The 21,933-nt window shown below is 37.2% G+C and overlaps 1 long non-coding RNA gene across 1 annotated transcript; it reads right to left on the bottom strand.

The window, feature by feature from the left end:
* Positions 1-4,136: 4,136 nt before the first annotated feature.
* LOC139436488 (uncharacterized) lies at positions 4,137-11,284 on the bottom strand. Its single transcript, XR_011645749.1, has 3 exons — positions 11,206-11,284; positions 10,489-10,555; positions 4,137-4,665 (listed from the first exon to the last, which is right to left on the bottom strand). It is a non-coding gene; the product is annotated as an uncharacterized lncRNA (long non-coding RNA).
* Between the last annotated feature and the right edge of the window lie 10,649 nt (positions 11,285-21,933).

Consider the following 21,933-nt stretch of genomic DNA (forward strand, 5'->3'; position numbering starts at 1 on the left):
GAGTTACCTTTAGATTTTCTGTACAACTTTTTGGGTACTGAAGTACCTTATTAGAGCTCACATCCCCTTTCATCTCTGACTGCAGGTTTGTTTAAGAAAGTCTGCATTGAGAGATCCTTTGGGTGTACTTTCCCAACACCATCCTTTTGGAGACTGTTTCCCGGCTCTTTTCTTGAACTCCCTGCATGATTGCAGCTGCTCATAGATACTGGGTTGATCTCTCCCTTCCTAGTATTTCCACAATAGTCCCATGATGGGACTATTTAACCTTTCTACACCACGGTTTTCACACTTGTCAATATCAGATTAGTCTTCATCTCAGGAACCCTATCTTGTTTGGACATATCTGAAGACATACTCCTGAGAAACTACAAACTTTTCCTACCTGCTTTACCCCTAAGTACATCTCAAAAGAGGGTCTACAATCTTTTCATTTGAGTCAGAGAGCAAATAATTTAGCCATATGGTCTCTGTCACATCTACTCAACTCTGCTGTTTTAGTACGAAGGCAGCCATTGACAAAATGTAAATGAATGGATGTGGCTGTGTTCCAATACAAATTTATTTATAAAACATGCAGTGGGCAGAATTTGGCCTCTCAACCCTGGCTTTAGACTATGAAATTTCTCTTGGAAAATCATAGTTTGTAGCCAGTATAGAGCCATTATGAATTCATGCTTAAGTTTAAAACACTTAAAACCAAACTCATTTTTCCACAACAATTTAGCTTCCTCCCCAGATTTCCCTATTTCTGACAATGATAAAAACGTTCTCCAAGTCATCCACATTTAAAAACTTAGAGTTGAATATTTTATGCCTTCTTTCCTCAAACTGCCACACATCTCACATCTGTATATTTCTATTTTCATAGCTGTCATATTCTTATCACTTCACATCTGTATTTGTTTTCTTGGTTTTTGAACTGACTGATTTACCTTCAGTGTATCTTACCAATCTTCCTGAGCATGCCTTTTGAGTTAAATCTTTGTTAAAATGTTAAATTTATCCCTCCTTTGCTCTCAGATCTTCAAACCTATCATCCTCTGACCTCAATTTGCCTTTTTCCTACCCTCAACCTCAACATAATTCCCACTATGCTTTATTCCTTGGACAAGAAAGAACTAACTGCCATGCTTTGTTCACCTACTCTTTTTCTTTTGCTCACATCATTTCCTTACTCTCCACAAATCACCTATACACATTCACAAAAGCAGAGGTCATTTTTTTTTGCCTTCTCCATGGAACTTTGTCTACTTCACTCAAAAACAATCTCAACTTTTCTGAATTCTTGTAATATAGGTTGTCCTTAAAACTCATTTTTCACTTAACCATATACTAGCTTGCATCACTTTATAGTGTTTCAGAAGTGTTTGCTTTATTTCCCTAAATTAGAACTCCATTTGCCAAGGTCACTAGCATGTCTTACAATCCCAGGCATTGTTGTGTTTTCATAGAAATCACTAAAAATTTTTGTTGTTGAATATATAAATAAATGAGTGAATGCATACTGACATTCTTTGTGTTTTTTTCACTACAATCTCATCATATCTTCTGATCAGCTATTAGATTTAATTGCAATGTAGCGTGCAAAAAAAAAAAAAGTAAAATGAATTATCTTCATAGGCAATCCCCACTTTTCAAATTGGCTATGTTTTGGATGTTCGTTTGTAAGATGAATGCTGAAATTCACACTACTTTCCCCATGGAGATACTCTTAAAGCTGGAGTTATAATAAGATCCCAGATCACTCCACCAAAGCCCATTCTATCAAGAAGTGGCTTAAAAATCCAAGCAGGTGGGAAAAAGACATTGGCCAAAAGGGGGAAATATTAAATACAACTGAGTTTTCATGGCTAAGAGATTTCAAAGTGAGGTCATTCCAGAGGTTACGCTTATGCACATCTCAGGAGGATCTCATTGACTGACCCAGTAAACAGTGCCTCAAGCAAGGGGGCTCCTGAGGGCTCTAAGAACATCTAGACACTATAGGCAGGGTAGACGACCCCAAGAATTCGTCACCCTGTCAGTGAAACTTACCTTGGAATATATGTTTCCCAATTTAACAGAATTAGTTTCATTTAGAATTTCCTACCCATGGCTCTTTTGTCCCTTTTATTTGAACCTATAATTAGCACTATACTCATTAAATAAATGTTCCAGAGACTTAAATCTTTTGTTTGTTCATATGCTGGTTGAGCCCTGAATCTCAGCAGAGTTGCAAAACCTACTCTCTAGTTCACTGGACTTACCCAGGACAACGAACAAGGAGATGATGATGGATGATGTCATCCTAAAATATAAAGAGTATCTACAACTGTAAGCAAGACAGTTCCATCCATCTGCCCCATGGGATCTAAACCCCCTTGTCAATCAGACACAGAGTGGGCATCACCATCCTAAAATCCTCAAGATGGAGGAATGAACAAACATAAGGAAGGAATGCAACTATGGACTAAAGTAGATGTATGATTATTCTAGCAATGGAAGAACTTGTAACACTAATGTAAAGGCATTAGTCACCAGAGGTTCTGAGGGGAGGGAGAGGGAAGAACAGGTGTAACATGGGGCATTTTGGGGACATTGAATTTGTTCTGAATGACTTTGCAGTGATGGATACAGGCTGTTAAACATTATGTTAAAACCTGTAAAATAGGGGTGGGGTGGGGTGTGGGGTATATAGGAACCTCTTCTATTTTTTAGTGTAACATTTTTTTGTGATCTATGTATCTTTTTAAAAAAAGACAAATAAAAATAAAAGAATTTTAAAAAAGAAAAAACCCTATAAAATTATATGGCGCAAAGCATAAACTATAGTGTAATCTATTGACCATAGTTAGTAGCAATGCTTCAATATGTGTTCATCAGTTGTAACAAATGCACCACGTTAATGAAATATATTGTTAATGAGGAAAAGTGGGGGAGGGGGAGAGGAAAGGGGGTAGTATATATGGAAATTATCCTATATTTTCAATGCAATATTTATGTAATCTAAAGCCTCTTAAAAAATAGAATTTCCTTCTTTCCAGTATTTGGAAATATCCATGCTTGAGATAAATCAGATTTATTATAGGAAAATAAAATGGCAGAAAATTCTCAAAAGCGATTTTTATATGCATCTAAAAATGATAGATACTAATAAAAGTTTTTAAAAAGATCCCATTTTCCTCAAAATTAACTGCTGCTTTATTTTGTTTTGTTTTCGATATAGATGAGCATATTCATTGTTTTTATGTGTAAGACTTGAAAATTTTTTTTCTGATTAAAAAGTTGAAAAAAAAATGTTAAGGAGCAGAATGCTTAAATGAGTTGTGGTTCCTACAACTACAGTTCAGTTCATACAACAGAATACTATACAGTATGAGTTTGCAAACTACACCCTGTGAGCCAGATTCAATCCATTGCCTGTTTTGTACAGCCTGCAAACTTAGGAATTTTTTTGAAAAAGAAAATTTTTACATTTTTAATAATTAAACCAATGGAAAAGGAGAATATTTCATGATATGAAAATTATATAAAATTCAAATTTGCTTCCATAAATAAAGTTTTATTTGAACATAGCAACAATCACTTGCTGACATAGTGTCTATGGCTGCTCTTGTGAATAACACCAGAGGGGACCTGTTAGACAGAGACTCAGATTGCTCACAAAGACTAAAATATGGACTTCCTGGCCCTTTCCAGAAGGTGTTTTTTGACCCCTGCTATAAAGCAATGCAATTAGCAACCAACACATGTAAAGTGGAGTGAAAAAATTAGACTCAAAAAAGTGCATACCGTGTAGGTCAAGCAAAATGAATGTCTGGTGAGCTAAGTCAGAAGAGTGGCTACCTTATAATGGGTTGAGTAGGCTTTGTGTGTGAGGAGGTTCTGGGGCGCTGGCAGTGAGCTGTGTCTTGATCTGAGGGCTGGTTTCTCAGATGTGTTCTCTTTGTAAAAAATCATTAAGCGCTGCACTTACGGTTTGTGCTCTTTTCTGAATTTATGTTATACTTCAGTCTTAAAATTTTACTTTAAAGCAAACAAACTATGAAGAATGTTTTAATTAATTAATTTTTAATGTTACATTAAAAATATATGAGGTCCCCAAATACCCCGCACCCCACTCACCCCACCCATAACCACAACCTCTTCCATCATCATGGGACATTCATTGCACCTGGTGAATACATCTCTGAGCACTGCTGCACCACATGGTCAATGGTCCACATTACAGTTTACACTCTCCCCCAGTCCACCCAATGGGCCATGGGAGGACATACAATGTCCAGTAACTGTCCCTGCAGTAACACTCAGGACACCTCCAAGTCTTGAAAATGCTCTCACATCACATATTCCCACCCTCAGCAGCTACCATGTCCACTTTCTCCATCTCAGTGTTACATTTACTTCCACTACTAATCACATTAGTTCCAGAATAGAGTATCAGTAAGTCCACACTCTATTCCTCCATTCTGTGGACCCTGGGATGGCTATGTCCTCTTCACTCCTCTATCAAGAGGGTGCCTCAACTCCACTTGGACGATGGATGCAATTCTCCTGCTTGCAGTTGTAGGCACTCTTGGCTCCCTGGTGTGGTGGTTGACCTTCTTCACCTCCCTGTTAGCTGGCTGGGGTAAGTCCAGCAAACCAGATGGTAGGAGTTGCTGTTCTGTTGAGGCCCAGAGTCTGAAGAATTTTTAAAAAATCATAGAAAAGGGAAATAAAAATAGAGGAAAGCACTTGTGGGCCGAGGAACAGTAAGAATGGGAAGACAGAGATGTCCAGATGCGCCTGTACCGGGCTGAGGAACACGGGGGGCGGGGAGGGGGCTTGCTCTCTGCCAGGAACTGTTAGGCATTGGGCAGATGCTAACTAGTTAAATCATCACCATTACTTGAAGAGGCAGAAAATATTTCCATTTTATAGAACAGGAAATTGAGGCTGAGAAAGATTCAGCATCCTGTCCAACATGACTTGTATATTGAAGATATATTTTAATCCAAAAGGAAATCATTGTTTCTTCATTATCCTTCTGAAATAGAGGGAAAGAACTGGTGGGGAAGAAATCACCAAGATTCACTCCTTGACTACCAGGTAATGCTAAAAACCTGAACAGCTTTGTAACACCTTAGGGTGAGGAGGAGAAGGATGGGGAGGGATTTTCACAAGAGCATTTGGAGATAGAGTGGTTTCAGGAAGGATAAAGAGATAGAGACTATGTGCATATGAATGCTTTTATCAATATTTTGGTGTTCTTACCTCAAGGGGCACCTGTATGTTTTCAGTTGTTTCTTTTCCCTTTGCTTAAGGTGCAGGTTTTTCCTACACTTCTAGTCTCTAGGTGAGCTGCTTTATCCATATGTAAACTATAACAACTATTTTAATGGACTATAATGTGAAGAATAGTTTTCATTAATATGACATAGAATATACTGTTAAAATTTGTTGCTTGCAAATATTTTAAAAATTTTCTTGACTATAAAGAGAAAGTAAAAGAACTTTTTCTCTCTTGAAACGGCATCTGTCTCTCTTACCTCCTTTTCAAAATCACACCTATGCAGGCATGAATTTATGTCACCAAGTGAACCAGCAGATGAGAAGCTGACCTGAATGAAATGCTGGTCTGTTTTACCTTAGAGGAAAATTCAAATGGTCTAATTAGGTATACTAAAAGCAATATGAACAAATAAACAAGCATCAGGCTACATGATTTCAATTTGTGGATGAGTCTAAAGTTGAATAATTGTTTATACCTTGTTCTTTACATATGTCATCTGTTCCGGTTTGGGGTTTGGGATTATGTTTGGTACAAATCCCTGATTCGAACCAGTCCATTAAGAAAGGCAGCTAAAAAGGACAGTTAGAGAAACATTTGGATGTTCGAGCACTTCCATAAATTATGCATACGTTCTCACTGCAGAAATTCATAATGTGTGCCAGGCAGTTTCCAGCCAAATAAGACCGCTTCAGATGTTGGCTTTAAGCTCCTTGACTTATTAAAAAAGAAAAACAGAATAAAAAACAAATGGAAAAATCCCTCATGTTTTAAAAATCTTCTCTTCCAACTGCTTCATCTTCATTTCTCTTCTAAGCAATTGAATAAGATAAATTCTCATGACATATTATTAAGCCACAAAGATGCCACTTGCTTTATACTTCTCAATTTTAATCTTTTTACCTTTTTTACCAAAAAACAAAACTCAAGTCAACATCCATTTGTTGCAATAACTTCATGATTTTTCATTCATTTCTCTAAAAATGTACAAGTGGAAGGAAACATTAGAGTGTCTTATTCATTCAAATACAAAATCTACAACTTTCCATTATTTCCCATGTAATGGATGACACACAACCAAACATTACTTCCTCTGGAAAAAATTTCTATAAGTTTATGGAAGTACACATTTCCAGTTACCTCCCAAAATAGACTTAAGAATGGGGTTAGTAAATGGCATTAGGTTTATTGTGCCTAAATTATTTGGAGATAGAGAAAATCTTGCCGGTATCACTGACAGTCTGGAAACCTGCCACTTGCAAAGCCGGCCAATTGGGCTAAAGCAGTAAAGGTGTGTATCTATTATTGTTGAAGGGGTTCCAGGTACTGAACATAAAAGGAAATACCTTTTCTTTGATCCCAAGTAGGTCATTACAGCAAACCAAACTGTGTGACTGGTGAATGGTAAATGACTGTGTCCAGACGTGATTACCCAGGAAATGACCTCTGAAGAATCCTAAACCATCCAAAATCAATAAACCACTGCTAGGCACTCCACACATTTTTATTTATATTTCATGTATCAGTGATAAAAGTACTATTCTGGTATGAGATCTGTAGGTACCACACTTTTGGGCTTACAGATTATTCTCATTCTGGCATTGAAAGATGACACTACTGGTCCTGATTTCTTCATGGGTACAGGCGTGGCTTAAAAAGACTGAGGTAACTGGCAGCCCCTTATGTAGTGCAGGTGCGTAATGTGTGCCCTTTGGGTAGCGGACAGTCATTATTTGCAGATCTTGAACTGTCACTGTGGATCTGACTCTCATGTTGTTGGCAGCAAATCCACTTATTCCCTCCCTGTTGATTTGGTTATGGATGACATGTAGTATCATAATGACTGATATTCATGTTGGGTGATTGAATTGAATGAACTGAAATCCAAATTGGCTAATAGGATGTAGATATAAGAACATCTCAACCAGTTCTACCCCTTCCATAGTAACAAAATTTATATCTGCCAATAAATGCCCATCCCATCCCCCAAGCACTATTTCCATTCTGGCTCCATTGTCTATCAAGCTGCTTGTTTCTTCACTGTTTTCTTTTATATGCCATCCTTGTAGGTGCCTTGCGCCATCTTAAACAAGAACATACTTTTGTAATAAGAGATAGTTTGTTCATATTGAAGACAAGCTTTATTCATTCCAAAGATCTGGAAATTCCTTGGATGTTCATTAGGGTCTTTCCAAGAGTCCAGTCAGGAATAATCAGAAAGGATGTTGAGACAAAGAAAGAAGAATCTTCAGGAAAAAGCAACATCCCCCAGGTCCTCAGAGGTACTGATAGACTATAAACTGAAAAAAGCCTGTTTGGAAACTGCTCCAGAACAACTAAAGAAAAATGATACATTAAGTCAATTTCCTAATTATATATGAATGAAACTTCTTTGTGTATTATTGAGAATTGAAAAAAACAAATCACCAAAGGATAACCTTTTTTTTTAGCATCATTCTAATATTCCTCCAGACTTTCATTTTCTACCTATGCATGCTGTCTTTTTTGCCTATTAATAATGCTTTTCTTTCAATAAGTGGCAAAGGACTGACAGTTAGAAAGCTCATAATGGGACAAGGTAGAAATGAATGCATACAGTGGAGTACATAATAAAAGATATGTAATCTCCTGTAATCATCAAAATGATTCTATGGTTTAGCTTATCATTCCCATTTTATAGGTAAGGAAACAGACACAGAAATTTTAAATATTCATGCAAGCTATCTCTTCTTTCTACCCCCACACCTCCCAAACCAAATTTCTAGCTACTTTTGAGATATTCTGATATATAAAAAAGAGGGTTTGCATCTACCCCTCATTCCTCTCGGGTTTTTTTTGAGTGTATTAAGAAATGGATACTATTCCTCCTATGGCCTAAAGTGTAAACTATGGATAAGAATGTGTGTGTGTGAAATGGGTGTGAGCAAAAAGGGCATTATTTTTACCCAAATTTGATGTGGTATGTGATATTGCAAGCAGATTTACAAGAGGCTTTACAGTATTTTGCATGAGGTAACTTCAATTAAATAAAATATAAGTTGCTTTTCCAAATAAACTGACACGCATGTCTCTATGCAACCTGAATGCACAGATTTCTCTCTGAAACAGCCTTAGGCACATTCTAACATCTCAGTGAGCCAAGTGTTGAAATTATCCTTCAAACTATTTTCCTTTCTGGAAATAAATATCAGAGGGGAAGACAATTTACATGCTGTTTAAATGTTGCCCAGTTTCATAAGATAAACCCTTCCCTCAGTGTTACAAAAGAAAGATTGGTTTGGTATTGGAAATGGTACATGCTTCAACTCTCCACAGAAGGTCATAGGTTTGCATTTAAGAGAGAGTTTGCATGGAAACACACACACATACATACACAGAGCAACTAAAAATGTGAAGGGAAAGGAAAGCAATGTGCCTCTGGGATCTCTTCTACTTTTCTTATGCAATTTTCATGTCAGTGGGAGAATAGAAAATGTGAGAGTTTGTTTTTCGAACCCAAGGAGGAGATTCTATCTTTACCCCCAAATTCCAGTCTTTCTCCGCGTCTAGGAACTTTGTCAAGTGAAAGCTGTCAATTTAGGTGTGCTTTTTAAGTGAGAATTTTAGCTCACCTTTCTTTTATATGGGGGAAGCCTTACTGTCACATAATAGAATACTTCCCCCATTGAGAAAGGCATGGAAAGCTATAACTTTACTATTTTATAAAGGTAGAGCTATTACCAAGCTCAAACCTTTTCCTTCAGGGGAAGTAATTTTTTTGGTGACCCCACATTTTGACAATTTCTTTTCTCATCATTGTAGCTGATGAAAAATACCCCATGGAATTGTATTAATTTGAATTAATTATTTTGTGCAGAGAGTGTATTGGCTAGATCCTTCCTTTCCATCATTTCCATAGCTTAGAATTTATCCATGTCCATACTATTTAAACAAGCACCTCAAATTTCTCATCATTGTCTCTCATATGGCCCATCAAATTGCTCTCATATAATCCAAGTCTGCTTTTTGTCCCATGATTTGAAAATAGCTCAGTATTTTTATGGGCATCTTTTTCTGCAGGTATCAGTCTCCTCTACCATTTCAAATAAATACTGTCAATTGTAATAAAATGAAATTCTAAAAGAAAATCTCAGTTTAAAACACATCAGCCAGGCTTTAAAAGAAATAAATTGATAGTATACTCAACCATACATTCATTTATTACTTGAATTATTATCCTGATTACCTCTCTTAACATTATTATCCTCTTTATCAAGTGATGACTCCAATGACATCATGACATATAATTCATTTTTTAGTCAGTATAGCAGATGTATTCTCCAAGGCATGCACAAACCCACTGGTTGTTAAAATTTACAGAACTGGAATAATCTGCAGGAAGATACTTCTAGGCTCATGCCATCTTCATTAAGTTCTCATCAGCCTTAGCATGTCTCCATTAGGTCTATGTAAATAATTGCTCCACTTGGATATGGACAAGTTTCCTTGATTACACAGCCCCATACTGATTTTATTGTAAATGTGAATTTGTAAGGGGAGTAGGGGAGATGCCACTTCACTGTAACACACTGTAAAAAGTATCAATGTTATCTTTAAATAAAGTATATGAGAATTGCAGAATAATGGAGCTAAATTTTTGGCTCCATCAAGAGGGTTACTTTGGGAAGCTACAAAATTATACTTGTGAATGCTGTTATCGCTAAAACATATTTCTCTTCAGAATCATTTTTCTAGTTATTTCTGAAACAAATCCCTTTACTTTCTAAGCACACTTCCTTTGACACTATAAACAACATTATTTAGCTTCAGAACAGATCACATTTATAAACTGGCATGATGATATTTGATTGCTTCCAAAAATCAAACCCACTTTCAAAGTATGATGATTTAATTCATTCAGGATATCCAAAAAAGTCAGCTACACCCTCTCAAGTTTTTAATTTTTGAAGATGTCTTCCAAAAATGATTTGAGCAAAGGAAGGACAATTGAATTGAAAGCTTGATCTACCAAGTGATTACATTACCAATGACAAACTAGGTCTAATGTGGTTAAGTTCCTATGTCTGTATTTTAGAAACAAACAAACAAGCAAACAAACAAACAAACCTCTACTCTGTACAATTATCTACTTAGATATGTGAGGAAAAAAGAATTGGTAGGAGTGCCTGGGGAGCCATTCTCTTTCAGATTTCGAAGACTTTAGTTATGACTGGAGATGCATGACCTTTACAAACCTGTCACGGTCGTGGGCCATTACAGAAAGATTCCAGAGGCTGTTGGTGCCTGGATTCTCACCATTTTCTGTAATGAATAAAAAATACAGATTTCATTCCCTAGGTCCCTGGGAAAATGCCCAGAAACCCTCTGGGGCAGCCCATCTCTCATTCTTATCTTAAAAATAAGCATAGGCTTTCTTAGGATATGAATGAAATCAGTTTGGCATAAGTGAGAACCATGCAATGAACCTTAAGAAATTGTATATCCTCTTCCTCTTTTGTTTTTCCTTTTGGCAGATTTTCATGGGTATCTGTGTTTATTTGCTGAGGGCAGATCTTTGTGTTCATAATTAATTGAAAGAGATCAGAGAAGGAAGAGGTCATTAAAATTGAGCAGGAATGGTCTCCTTGACAAAAGTGGGTAGGTCTAAAACAAATTTTGATAGCTTGCTGCATTTTTATTTGCAGACTTAATGACATTTCAAAAAATAATTTAGTATCATAAGTTTTTAAAAAGAAATCTAGTTATACGATGATGTTGCTAGTAATAATGGCCAGTAATTTTAGAATAATTGTCTTAAAAGTAAGCTGCTATTTCATGGCTTTATTTTTCTCTCTTTGAATCTTTGTTGCATAGTCACTGTACGATATCTCATTTTAAACATCAAACAATTCTAAGAGGTAGGAGGGAGACCTCTTAGTACACATCTCCCGTAGAATATGATTGGTACTCACAAAAGTTAAAGGACTTGTCCAAGAGCTCAGGGCTTTGGTGGGTCGGAGCATGAACCTGTCTTCTAACTCCAAAGCCTCTGTTCTCTTGAGAAAGGGGTTATCAAGGGTGCTTTGTCAAATGGAATTTTCTAAGTGGCTCTGGTCTGCACGCAGATGTACTATGTCAAGTCATGACGTGTCTCACTTTGAAAACAAAGCAATATCCCTCACAGTTGTCCCCTTGTGCGTAGATGGTGGCAAATTATTGTTTGCCAAGCCTTCTATCTCCTCCCTTTCTGTGTTCCATTGAGATCATGGAAATGCAAAGTAAATAACCATGGAGTAAAATGCCTCCGAGAATATTTATTTAAGAGTATTGTTCCAGGATATGCACAAAGATAAAGACTTTATGTAATGAATGAGTGATTCCGGAGGCCAAACACCACGGAGTTATATTCTGTACCCAGCAGTGTTGGGGCCAGGGTGAGGCCAGCACAGTCCTCCCTCAGGGCATGCCCTTAAAAAGATCACCTTGCCAAGCAGAAAATCAGTTCTAATTCACAAGGGCAGGCAGAAGCTCAAGGAAAGGCGCATAGGAAAAATTCTGCGCCATCACCAGTTTTTCAAAATGTAAAGGTGGGAAACAGAAACATTAGTTCCTCAGGGAGTAGCAAGGAGTGGCATAATCTGTTGGAGCCAATAGTTGGTATGTCGAACAACAGAAAATGGTGGTCCAGGAAAGAACAGGCATGGGTTTCATGATTAGGCCAGCTGGTGGGAAGTACCAGGGCAGGTAGGGTAGAATTCCGGAATTGAGGGAAATGGCAAAAGACTGGCAGCAGAGAACTTTCTCTTTAGTTTTTTCAAGAACCCAGGGAGAAAATAACATTGTTTTTATTTTTGGTGTCATGTAATCTCTACAAGAAAGGCAGGAAAAAGCATTGTTATTTGTGAATTCAATGTAATAAGTTTCAACACACCCTGTTCCTATAGATGCAACAAACACACACTAATAGCCTAATTTGGAAGCACATCAAATAAAACAGAAATCAGGAAGCACGCAAATGTCTCTGCATATTTAATGATTATTGAGTTTCTAAATTGGTTTTAAAATAAAAAGCTTTCTGGATGAACTACAGATTTGAAAGGATTACTAGAAAGTGCAGCTTGAGCACCCCTCTTATTTTTCTTTAATTCCCCACTTTTATGCATTAAGCTCTACCATTTCCCTAATTTCACATAAACATATATCTGCAGTGCAAATTGTTTTACAACAGAAAATGCCATAGATGTAACCTAATGACATAATGGACAGATTTTTTTTCCACAAACATATCTGTTTATTCACCAATTGCATAAGAAATAGATTGCAAGGTGCTCACGAAAAACACAATCAGACAAGATGCTGTCTGCTTCAGGGAGCCTGGCTTATCGTTTTACATACAAAGAACATAAAGAATTGCATTTTATTGATATGGGAACACATTTTATTGCTTTCTCTGATTTAATATCTTTACCAAATGTAGTGGATTAGCCTCCTCATTTCATTAAAGCAAGATTACTGGCCCTGTTTCATTATCACTCTTCTGATTCTTGGGAAACAAGAATCTTCCTTGTATGTTTAGTTTTTTGTTACTCAATTATTACAGTGGATAGAGATAAAATGCACAAGGAGTTCTCTTTGTAGAAATGTGCATAAAGTGTGATCTTTATCTATGGGGAATGGAGAAAGCAAAACAAAATATTATTTTGTTTTTTAATATAATAACCACGGTGGGAGAAACCCTTACTGCTCCTTTGTGATTTTAGACATTTTCCATTAATTGTATGTTATGTGATTGTAATGTACATTGTCTTGGTTTTCCTGTGCTGCTATGACAAACACCGCACAATGGGTTGGCTTAAACAATGGGAATTTATTGTCTCAAGACTTGAGGCTAGAAGAAATCTAGCATCAAGATATGAGCAAGGCAATGCTTTCTCCCCAAAGTCTGTAATATTCTGGTGTTGGCTATCAGCGACACTGGGAGTTTGTTGGCTTGTATCACTGCTTCGTGTCACATGGCGACATCCTCTCCTTTCGCTTCTGGTCCCATTGACCTCTAGGTTCTCCCTTCTGCCCTTGCTCTTTGTCTGACTGTGTGTGAAGTTTTTCTGCTCAGAAAGGGCTGCAGTAGTCCATATGAAGGTCCACCCTCATTCATTTGGGTTACACCTTAACTAAAACAATCCTATTTACAATGGATTCACACCCACAGGTCTGCAGATCAAAACAAAGAACATGTTTAAATTGTAGTCCATAATTCAATCCACCACACTGTCTCTCAGGCCATATGAATACCAGAGATAAACCCATTTCACAGATGGAAAGCTTGAAACCATCAGGGTCAGTGACTCTCTCAGACAGAAAATATGCAAATCACAAAGACAAGAGTAGAATTTGAGAGATCCTCCTAACTTCTTATCAACCCCTCAACCCCACAGCACACTGTAAAACAAAAACACCCCACTAAAATAGGTCTCATTTGAAACTTTTGCTAATGGATATAAAATGCAATCTTCTTAGATTCTCCTCTTCTGCCCAAGACCCAAGAAAATCCCTTGTTTATCTGCCTCTTGAATGTTCTGTTCCACTTGGACGTGCGCCTGCCTTGAACAGATGATTCCCTCACCTGCAGCCTACAGCCGGCAGGCTCTGCAGCTGCCAGCAAACACTGGGCAGTGAGGACTGCCCACAAATCCACGGCAGCAGGTACTTGGAGTTGCTGCCACATGATCAGAGGGCACACCTACCTTTGATTCACCTTGTCTTTTTTTCTGTCTCCATGGGGAAAGAGAACATTTACCTAGCCACTGGTCAATGTGGAAGAGGCTCCACAAAAGCACAGAATCTACTGCATGGAGGTGTTAAGGATTAAAAAAAAAGGCATCACTTGGAAAATGCTAGAACAATCTCTCCTACATAGTAAGGACATAATGAATTATATTCATTGTTAGTAGTAGAATATGAGTGATGATATAATTCATTTAATCCTGGAATCCATAGGTTCTCAAACTTGCCTGTACATTGAAATCACCTGAGAAGCTTTATGAAAACATTGATGCCTGAGTCCACCCCCAAAGATTCTAGTTTAAATAATATGAAGTGTGACCTGTTTTTAAAACCTCCCCAGTTGATTTTAATAAGTAGCATAGTTTGACAATATGCTACTCCGATCCTTGGAGGTCAATATTATTGACCCCTAATTTACACTAGAGAACACAGAGGCCCAGAGAGGCTAAGTCATGCTATGTTGGAGCTAGGACTTAAAACCCTGGCTTTCCTGAGCCCACATTTAATATCCTTCAGATAGTAACTCCCAAGCCTGACTGAGTCTTTCATTCATGTGGGAAGATTTTTAACATACTGATTCCTGGCCCTTATCTAAGATCAGGCACCAGGATTTTTAGTTTCCAGTGAATCTAATATGAAAACCAGATTTGAGAACAATTTCACTAACCTAAAAATGGGCCACCTGTATCAAAATTTCCTGGGCCACATGTTAACAATGTAGATTCCTGAACACCACTGCAGACCTCCTAAATCAGAATATATGGGATGGGAACCAAGGATCTGGACAGCAAATCTAGATAAAGCTTTCCTGGTGAGCTTTTTTGGATGCAGTATTTTGACAATCAGTGTTACCCAAGCATTTAGGTAGATTTCTTTCTGTTACTCTGTCCCTTCTCCTCTTCTCTATTTCTCTCCTTACCTACCCTTCCTCCTTCAGTTTCTTCTCCCCCACCATCTCCTCGTTCTCTCCTTATTGTAATAAAACTAACAAAATTTTCAAAACGATACTATCTTTGTGCCTGTAAAAGTTTTTTAACCAATTGCAGTATACAGAAAAAGATATTCCCACCTAAAAATTTTATGTGTGTATTTATCTCAGAATAAACTTATCTTTAGATGGAAGAATTTTAGCAAGTAATAGTATATGCTTTTCACCTATTAATACAATTATCTGTAAAGTTCAGTCTTGTTTTTCATTCCCTAGTCAGCAGAATTATATGTGTTTGACACTTTTTAATTTTTAATTTATATTTATCTGGCACTATTCTTTTCCATGCCAATTAGGATAAAATAGTAAGATGTGCTTTTATTGGCATTTTCTAAATTTACTTATGCAGAGAACAGAGTAAAAAGAATGCAAAATAGAGACAGAAAGTGAAGAAAAGCAGATGAAAGTGAAAAGTGGAGAGGACAAACAAAGTAAAGCAATGGTCAGAAGAAGGGGTAGTTAATATGGATTAGAATAAAAGCAAAAGAGGTGAAATGAAGGAGAGAGAAAGCATAAGAACAACAGACAAACTGGAATAGGAAAGGGAACAGAAGAAAAAAATTTTTTTTTAGAATTTTTTTTTTTTTCTTTTCCAAATTACTTGCTCCTCCAACAACTCTGTAAGGGAGGCAAAGCATATATCTGGTGGCAAGAAACCAGTATCTTGGTTTTCTGATTGCTCTTTCAGTTTTGATTTCCATTCAGTCAAGTACACATGCACGTCTACATTTAAGGTGGAGAAAGAGTGAAGGAATAGATGGATGGCACAAGACTATAGCGGGACAAGGGCCAAGAGCTTTACCAGTTAGCTATTTCGATTTTGGTTATCATGACCTGAATATTTACCTAAAGGGAATTCTAACTTGGAACATAAGTCAAACTGGTTTTTAAATTGTTCTTCTTTTGTCAACTCAGTGCAGTGTTCAAGTTCCACTCAGATGTGAAGGCTGAGTTCCAAGGTGACTGAGAATTTCTTTCCTAAGTAGTTAGCCAATCCTAGGAGGTTGCAGCTTATGGATGCCCAGGCAGCTGCATTGTTTGTTGGTTAGATTTTCAGAGTCACAGAGCAATGCCGTTGCCATCCTCAATGGCAGCACACATTGAGGCCACACTGTGCTAGAAGACTAAATAGGAAATTAATGTATTTTACTGTAGAACTTATGAGAAAGTTGGTTCTTTTCTCTCCCCTGCTTCGAGGAAAAGGTGTTTTAACTATGCTGCCCCTTATATCTCCTCTGGTGTTTAGAAATACAGAGGGGGAATCTTCTACCTCCAGCTGATTTGCAAGACATTCCTTTTACTGTTCTCCCCTTCTACATTTAGAAGTGTGGGAAACTGTTCTCTTGAATTTGGACTTGATTTACTGTTTAAGAACAACAAATGAAGGCATAACCACACGCATCCTGAGTTCAGAGTCAGTGGAGGTCTGGGAGACAAGATGGACATTAATTTTAACCAAACAGAGCAAAAGGCAAGGATTCAAAGTAGGGAAACAACAAGGAATAAGAGATGAAATTGGGCTCACCGAAGGAAGACAAAGTTAGGAGCAATTTTGAGAAAAAAAGGTATGAAAAAATTCTGGATAAACTTATCAAAATGTTGATAGAGTCTCAGGTCCATACATTTGAGAGGTACAGTAAAGATCCCCGGCCCCCCAATTTCCCTCCAGATTGGGTGTTTTCAAAGTTTCAGTTCATTGTAATTGGATAATATTATATGCTTGTAACTTTCCTTTGCAGAGGATGGTGATCATTGGGAAAAAAGTCACAAGATTGTCATATTTTACTCCACTTATCTTTAATTCATGTACTATGAGCCAAAAGACATGTCATCTGAGCAAAACAGGAGTATAAACAGGGACACAAAGATCCTGCTGTGTGTGCAAGTCTTGGAAATCTTTTTTCCTGAACAAACAAGTTAGTTGAAGGAACAAAGTCTGAAAGTGAATCATAAACTTTTGTTTTGTTACAGCCGAAACTGCTTTTGAAAACATCTATGTTGGATATCAGATAGCCAATGGGGGACCAAAACTTAACTATATTCTTTCAAAAAGAATATAGTTAATTTTCAAGTCTGGCTGACAAGTCATTCTGTTTATTATTTTTTATGAATAATTACAAAGCAGAAAAAACAAAAAATTTTCAACATACTGAAAACATTCTACATTGTTTAGGGCTTCAGTAAACAGCTTTTGCTAATGCTCTCATAAAAAAGTTAATAAATGGGAAAACATCTTTAATATAAAAGCTCCATCAGAGGCACCAAATGAATTTTGAATTTGGCTAAGCAGGAATTAATGTAAGCAATCTGGTAGTATATTTTTGTTGTTGTTTTGCTAAATCCTAAGGCATTACAAAGTACTGAAAATTATGTAGAAAAAGTAATCCTCTGAATTCTATTACTTTCTTGACTGGAAGATGGTATTGCATTTTTTGAATGAGAAAACAAGTTACATTGAATTAAAAACAATCCAGATACTTTAATTTGAGGTAATATATTAAAATACTTTCTTCCCAGAACATTAATATATCTATTAGAAAAGCTTTAGACATATGAATGAAATTTATATGGCAACTTAGAATGTAAAATAGTTGTTTAGAATATTTTAAAACTACTTAAAATTTATATTAAACATTATGCTGTGGAAATTAAACCTAAAGATGCAGCTTCATGTGTATACACACACACACATACACATATTGTACATATATGTATGTGCAATGATTAGAAGATATTTGTCCATTTGTAAAAATTGACTGACTTAAAATGCCCACGACAACCTGTTGAAGCAAAAAGGAAATATTAACTTAAGCTTTAGGCAAATTATTTCAAAAACAAAACTGAGCAATTTCCTCCAAATTTTCATATGAATAAAAGTTAGTTATGTACAAATTGTTTATTCATTATTATTTAACTGTTTAAAAGCTTTAAAAATTTCCCATTTTGGGATAATACAGAAAAATGTAATACCTGTAATTGTTTTGGAATCCCTGAATCAAGCACTGCTTTTGCTTTTATTTGCCTAGGATGGAGTGACAGACCAATATTTGAATAGTCTAGCTGAATGGAAATATAAAAAAGAATGAATTTCCTTTGATACTCTACAATTTTTTTATACCTATTTATAAAATACTTGCTCCATTTTACCTCCCATTTGCCTGTGTAGCAATAAATCAAGGTCAAGGACATAAATGATAATCCTAGTTCTGTACATACAGAGTTGTCAAAGCCATTTCATTAGTTTCTAGTTTTGTCATGATCTTTCAGTGTGAGAACTGGCAAATTAAATACTTTTGCTTATTATTTTGTACCCACAATATTCCAGAGAACAGGTGGAAGTGGCCAGGGACCTAGTAAGCTTCCTCTGAATGCCTGACCTTGGACTTGACAGGCCTGTAGCTCTAGGGCAGGGGGTCCCTATGAACATGCCACTTATGTGGGAAGAGACTTTGTTTACAGGGCAATGGTCCTCCTGGTTACACTCTGCTGGGAATTCAGGCTCTTTTCCCAGAAATGGTGTTTTTCCAAAGGGGTAAAAATATCCCCTCCCATTATATGGAGAGTAATAAGATAACCTAAGAACACCTGCACACACCCAAGGGCAGACTTCAGAGGGCGAACCTGAAGCCTGACCCCGTTACGAGGGCAGCTGTGGGTGTGCAGAGCACCAGGGAGGTAGGTGGAGAGCAGCCCCCAAAGCTGGGTGCCAGCCAAGAAAGGGCGGCTGCAAAGCAGCAGAAGAGGCAAGGACAAGAAGGCAAAAACTTCAGAGGTGAACTACACTGTACATGGGAGGATGTAAAAGAAAAGAGTGAGGAAAACTGAGAAAGGGTTCTACAAGGCATGGCAGATTGGTAAAGAAAATCCTCACAAATACATTTATCCACTTGACAAGTGTTGAGGCATACTGGCAGACTCTAGAGAAAGAAAGGTTAATAAAGTAAGAGCTATTTCCTCAGAACACAGCCCAGGTGAGGAGCCAGATGTGCAGGCAGTTAATATAAAAGGCAAAAAATATGCCATTGTAATAAAGGTCTGAGTGGAGAACTGGGAAAACTGAAAGGGAGCAGCTAACTCTGCCTTGGGAAATGGAAAGAATCTTTGCTGAGGAAAACATTTTGAGCTCTGTCTTAAAGGATGAGAAAGGATTTTCTAAATGTAAATGTAAGCATAAAAGTTAAATGTGTTCTTGGCATGAATTGATGAAAGGAAAAGGCACACTTGAGACAATGAGACTTTTAGTGTGACTGGAGCCAAAATGCACGTACTGATGGGAAGAGGATGGGATGAATTGGACGAGAGACATGGAGAAAGATGAGTGTCATGGGGAGTTTGGAACAAGATTGTAAAGGGCAAAAAGACTTCTTGAGAAATTTGGAATAGCTTCTGGGGAAACTGCTCAGTGTCTGGTGTGTGCGTGTATGCACATGTGTATGTGTACATGTGTGTATGTATTTGTATTGATGGTTATCTCATTAACTGAGAAAGCAATTAGAGGGAGTAGCAGACTGTGGGAAAAGATGAGAATTTCAATTTTGGCCATCCTCAGTTTGAAATTCTCTAAGACCTCCATGTAGCAATGATCAGATCACAGGTGGAATTATAAATGTAAGGAAATCTCTACTAAAATTAAGCCAAGAGCCTTCTATGTTGGCACAGGTTAGGGAATATTCATGTAAGAAAGGGCTGCTGGATTGCAGCACTCCCCTATTTGACCTTGCATATTCATCTTTCCTCCAAAGAGAAGAGCAATAGCCACTTCTCCCTTTAACACAGTGATGCCTACATTTATATTTGGCATTTTCCTCCTCACTCTATAGCACAGCTAAAAAGAGCTCGAACTACTTATCCAGATCATAACTCAAGATGAATAAAGAATTTTCCAGAGAATATTCTTGGGATAGTTCCTTGAAATATTTTCCATGGGCAATAAGTTTCACAAACACAGCATCCTATTGTATGTCATCAATTCTAAGATGCACTTTTTTTCCTCCACATGTCTATTATCTCTGAAATTAGCATGCGTCTTCCAAACACTGAAGGCCAGGCTGCAATCATGACACTGGTGTCATTGCTGCCTGGGAGTGTGTGAACCCAGCAGTTTTCCCAAGTGGCCTGATGGGACAATGGGAAACCCTCAGCATTTCAGTCAACAAAATACTTAAGAACCATCTGATAAAGGACTGTATGTCCTGAAAACCTTCTGTTGTTAGCTTCCGGTAATACCAAGTAGAAGCAATTCAAACTTGAGAAAGGCCATAAATGGCTTGGAAGGAAGTCTTGGAGACAACAGTGGAGTACTATATTACCAATGCTCTGGACAGCAGAGAGGAACACTCATGACTCAGGATTAAGAAGTGTTTGAGAAGTGTCAGACTCTGCTGTGAAAAAAAATTTAAAGAATATCTTAATTTTATTTTACTTACGGTTTCTTGATTTATGTTTTCACAAGAATGATATGTGACAATATTTTACATCCAAACAGCTCAAGAGTGAAGACACCCATGTCGAGACAAAATGGGGTAACAGGGAATAATTCGGCCTTTTCCCCTGAGCCAGTCAAAAAGAGATGAAACATAAGGAACAATGGTTTTTTAGACACATTATCAGAAAGACAGTGATTCCTGAGAAGTGGGAACAAGTAAGATGAGCCTTATGATCAGCATAGTTCACAGCCTTGAGAGAGATTCCAGACTGCAGTGCTGGAAGGTAGAATCCAAGCAGAGATTGGTGGACTCTGTTAGAGGAAGAGTTGAGAATCTGGGCAGCTCAAGATGGTAGCGTTCACAGAGTACTGAAGAGGAGAGAGACACAGAGAGAGACTCCTTGCCACTCACAAGTGAATTCTCATCAGTGAGTATATGTGGAAAAACTACCCAGGCCAGAGAAAAAGCCACTGGAAAGGTTTAGCAATAACAGGGATTGGCACTTACAGAAAGCTCGGAATAGCACCTGTTTCCATTGGGGAACCCCTTTGAGAGTTCTTGCCTCCAGAGCAGAGAATAATTGGGTTTAGAATGAGCACTATTCCAGTTCTAACTAACAAATTTTAAGAGTAAGACCTTTCAGGATCAAACTGTTTCCATTTAACTTAATTTTATTCCAGAACAAAACTCAAGAATATTTATTGGAATACAATAATATCCAGGACCCAAAAAGATAAAATCAACAATGTTTGGAATCCCATAAAGAATTACCAGAAAAATGCATAGAAGCACAAAAATATGACCCATAACAAGGAGATTAATCAATTTTAGCTCATCCAGAACAGACATTGATATTAGAATTTGCAGTGGAGGATATTAAAATCGTTGTAGTAACTATATTTCACATGTTACAAAAGTTAAGTAGAGACATGGGAATTATACAAACCTAGACAGAACTTCTAGAAAACTATAATACATGAGATGAAAATACACTAGATAAGATCAATGGGAGAATAGATGTTGCAGACAAAAAGAGTAGTGAATTTGAAGACATAGAAAAAGAAACAATGCAAAATAAAACACAGAGAGAAAAGGAAAATTAACTCCCCTTAAAATGGATAATGCATCTGTGAGTTGTGTGACAACATGAAGTAGCCTAAAAATATATTCCATTAGAATCCCTGAAAGAGAGGAAAGAGAAGTGGGGACATAAAAAATATTGGAAAGAATAATGGCTTAAAAATTTCAAATTTGGTGAAAACTATAAACCCACAGATCCAAGGGATCAAAAAACTTCAAGCAGAAGGATACAAAGAAAATCACACCAAATACTCCATAATCCCATTGTTCAGAGCCAGCAAAGGCAGCCAGTATTAAAAGACACATGTACAGAGAACAAAGCTTAGGATGACAGCCAATTTCTCACTAGAAACAAAGCGAGTGGGAGGACAATGGAGTAACATCATTGAAGTACTGCAAGAAAAAAATGCCAAGCTCAAATT

Source organism: Dasypus novemcinctus, chromosome 15 (assembly GCF_030445035.2).
Source record: "Dasypus novemcinctus isolate mDasNov1 chromosome 15, mDasNov1.1.hap2, whole genome shotgun sequence".
Lineage (NCBI taxonomy): Eukaryota > Metazoa > Chordata > Mammalia > Cingulata > Dasypodidae > Dasypus > Dasypus novemcinctus.